Genomic DNA, 4,589 nt, shown 5'->3' on the forward strand with positions numbered 1-4,589 from the left:
TAATATTATTTATTTAATATTGAAGTTTGTTTGGGGTTTGGATACCGTATTTGATTATATTTTCGTTGGAGTGTGCTTAGAATGGAAGTAACTCTAATGTCTTGGTGAAGTAAGGGAAAGGTAATCCAGTTGAGTGGAAGGAACCTAACTTAAATAACTGGATTTTTTTTCCGAATTCATAGGGCTCCAGTTAGCGATTTCATGCTTGAATTTATAAACTGGGTTTCGGAAAAATAGAAGGAAATTTGACGGATAAGTAGAGTCCAAACTAGAGTTTTCCGCTTGATTTTACTAGCGTTTTTGAGCTCGATTTCACAAGCCAGACCGATTTATAGAAAAAAGGAATAGCGATTTCACAGGGTCCAAACTAGCGCTTTCCCGCTCGATTTTACAGACCGTCTTCGGTAAATGGGGAAAAAAATGCAGATCGACAGAGTCCAAACTAGCGCTTTATCGCTCGATTTTACAGACCGTCTTCGGTAAATGGGAAAACAAATGGAGATCGACAGGGTTCAAACTAGCGCTTTCCTGCTCGATTTTACAGACCGAGCTTCAGAAGGTGACGTGCCAGGCAGAGACATTCATGCACACCTACGCTCTGCTCACGGCCACATCACTCACAATCTTCCTTTTGATCATGAATATTAACTTCATTTTTTTTTTTTCAAGCTTTAAAATAAGATTAATTCCTTTTCCTTCCTTAATTTCTTGGAAGCTGTCAAAAGGCGTGAAGGTTTGTGCATGATCTGTGCATGATCGTGATGTCTGGGATGGCGTCTGTGACCTCTTTCTTCCTGTGCATGACCCGGTCCGCCTCATGGTATGCTTGACCTAATGCCGTGTGTGAAACTTCTGTCGTTTTTCCTCCTCCTCTTCCTCTTTCGCTCCGTCTTGTTATTTTTGTCATTGTCGAATGCGATAATGCAGTAAGTAATCGAAGCTGTTCGTATAATATTGTGCTTTATGGTGATAATAATGGCAGACTGTATTATTGTTAACACCATTAATATTATCATCGTCATTATTAGCATTATCACTTTTATTATGACTGATTATCGTTATTTCATTTATTAGATTTTTTTTGTTTTTTTTTGGTATTGTAATTATGATTATCATCCTTATCACTATTACTGCCATCATTAATGTTATTATTAATAGCGTTAACAGTATCATTAATTACACGGTTATTATTCCTGTTGACTTCATTATTATTGTTGTCATTATCATTCCTATTAATGCATTTCTAATTACTCCTCGATAATATTATGCATAATGTAAACTAAAACACTATTGCTAATAGTATGTAACTAGCTACCAACCACTCCCTAGCATACCATTAATACAACCCGTACTATATCATTTTACTTTATTTTCGTCACTACAGCCAAATCTTACCGACATTTTTTTTTTTTCTTTTCTTTTTTACTTTTGTTGTAAATACCGTCGTAATGTTAGTTGACTTACAGGGATCGTAAGATGTAGTGTAAGTATGTGATTTACAGGAGCGGAGATCGTAAGTTAGTACAAGGTTAGTACATCCTTCTCATTACTCGAGACAAGAAGGAAAGACGCAGTAGGAGACAGTGATGATGATTCTAGCAGGTTAAGACAATGATTGTTCTTTTTTTTTTCTTTTTGTGGCTTCAAAGACAGTTAAATAGGTGTACGTTTGCTTATTGGCATGTCTTAAATGTATCCCTTTTGATTAATGATATACTTATGTGCTTTGGTAATTCATACCTTATCGAATTTATTCATTTTATCTTGATCTTACTACCCATTCGAAAATATTTATCCCATTACGCTTAAAAAAAACATTTAAAAAATCACAAATTAAATCATCTTTACCCTCCTATTCAAGCGGGAACTTCACAGAATTCGGTTATATGTTTTACCGGAAGAGACGAGCGAGACAGGAGGTGAAAGGACCTGCTGACCTGCTGAGGCTGGCTTGGAAAACCGTTCTGCGCAGGTGGATGCGTCTGCTTGAGGTCAGGCGGCGACGACCCTCTTTGCCTGCGACCAATGAAGCGATCTTGCAGTCTGGCTTCGTAATCCGGTCCTGCAGTAGTAAAGAGGCGTAACTCAAGATCGTCGAGGCGAAGCTAGTGGTGCTAAAACTTCTTGCAAACTGGTGATTCCGACACCACCGGCGATTCATAAAAAATACACGTCGATTCTGAAGCAGCCTGCGAGGGGAAAAAAACATTGCTGAAACTTCGAAACAGGTGATTCCGAAGCTGCTGTTTTTTTTATATATATGGTTCGTGTATCGGAAATGCCTTAAGGAATTCTTCACTTCGCGAGGTCGTGTTAGATCGAATGTAGAGGCTGAGTGAGTTGATTTTGTGTTTTGGAAAACGTTTGAGCTGTTAGAAAGGAAACGTTTGAGCCTTTAGAAGGAATAAACAGGTCTCGCTCTGTTGATAATTAGTGTAGAAACGTTTAAGCTTTTAGAAGAGATAAACAATGATCAATCTAGTGATTACGGAAACGTCAAAGTGTTTAAAAAAAAATAAACAGTGGTCTAGTGGATAAGGAAACGTTCGACCTTTTAGAAAAGAGACACGGATCAGTCTTACGATTTTGAGGAACTTAAGGTGGCTGAGATTAGAGGGAGGGCAGCCTTTTACACAGAGGAGTATGAGGAAGTTTGTTTATACGATAAGATTAAAGATAATTGTTAGGCACGTGGGTGTGTTTGGGAATTCATGAAGCAACGCAAGTGAAGTCTGCGGGCTCTCCAGGGCCTCTGACTATTGATAAAATGAAGGAAAATGTAATACCCAGTCATCACTGGTTGTTTCCATCACAATGTCGCGTAGATAGATTAATAGATGTAGATTTTGTCACGAGTATACACCAGCATTGTTAGTACTTCAAAATACGAATTATCATTACTTTGAAACTACGCGAATAAAAGCGTCTTGTCCGAAATTTGAAATGCACGAATTAAAACGCATTATTAGTATTGCGAAAATGCATGAACAAAAGAGGCCATTTTTGTGCTATAAAAAGCACTAATATGCATTATGACGCAAGCAATAGTCGCTCAGCATTGAACAGTAAAGACAGACAGACCAAAAGCCGGACGAGAAGAGAGCGAAAGGGACGGGGAAATATGATCAAGACCAGGTCATTCACTCTCCGATTTAATAAGGGATTTAACTCCCCCTTATTTGGACTTCATTAGTTGACATTCGGGACATGTAGGACAGCGTCATGGCTATTCTTGAGGCGGCGGTCAGATGACAGAGTTGTTTGTGTCATGCGCAGGATAGGGTGTGGTTTGTTTATTGACTTTTCATTTTCATTATATTTAATTTATTTTTGTTTTCTTTTGTTTGAGACATTGATAAAATGCTCATTCCTAAGATAATTCCCTGTTATGTTAATCTTTGGCATTATTATATTTCCAATATGATTAAAACAACGTTAAATTTGGCTTTTTTTTGTATTGCTGTATCAGCTGATGCAGTTTTTGGCTTGAATAGCACAGAAATGAATTGTATACAGGTGATTCATATCTTGTAATCGCTACTGCTTGAATTTAGCTACTATGGAAAGGCTATAGTTATACCAGAATAGGTTTAACTTTTTTGTATATATATGTTCGTCGGTATTATGCAACTAGAACGAGAGCTAGACACGTAAGTAGGCCAAGAGACAAGAACAATAATTTGACTAGATAAGCATGGTGTTAATCATTTTCATACGTGTAAGTGTACATTCCACATGTGTGAGGGCTTGCGTGGACTTGCGAGTGTGTGTGTGTGTGTGTGAGAGAGAGAGAGAGAGAGAGAGAGAGAGAGAGAGTAGGGGGAAGAGAGTGTGCATGAATGCTTGCAATTTACTCTGTGCAAGCGTGTTGGAGTGTTTGTATATCTATCCAACCCACGTGCAGCATATACGACCTACGCATGGGAAGGCATTGACACTGTATATTCTTGTAACAAACCGACCAAACCACCACAAACAAAGCAACTAAAGGCGTATCCTGAAAGCAAGAACCAAACACGTGAAAAGCAGATGTAATAACCAGCCAGTGATATATTGTCGTAGTGCGTGGCATCTCCGCCCACGATCAACACACAAGGTTGTAACGGGACCGAACCGAACGCTTGTACACATTTGCAGTCGTCTTGTGTCTTGTTTCGTTTGTTTGTTTTTTTAATGTTTTCAGGTGGAGTCGTTTGTAAATACTATATTTCTTTAGGTAAATATTTCATGGGAGAGATTATGAATGAAGTCGTTAATGGAAGGTGTTGCTTGAGAACTGCATTGGGTTATTGTAATGAAGAGAAAGATATTGGTAAAAATGAAAAAAAATGAGAGCAGTCTCGGTTTCATTTTCAGGTGAATTTAGTTGGATATTCCGGGTTATTTTGGATATATTTCATGGATCATGAGGAGAATTAAGGGTGGTAGTTTTTTTAAAAGGAAATAATCGCCATGAACTTTATAGGTTGTTTTACTGAAGGAAAACTGTTGGCCAGAATAGGAAACGCAGACTTGAATCTTCAAGTGGATTTATTTGAAAATTGTATTTAATTAGTAAATACATCGTGGGAAAGAGGAGGTAGGGAAGG

Source organism: Penaeus chinensis, chromosome 19 (genome assembly GCF_019202785.1).
Source record: "Penaeus chinensis breed Huanghai No. 1 chromosome 19, ASM1920278v2, whole genome shotgun sequence".
NCBI classification, from domain to species: Eukaryota; Metazoa; Arthropoda; class Malacostraca; order Decapoda; family Penaeidae; genus Penaeus; species Penaeus chinensis.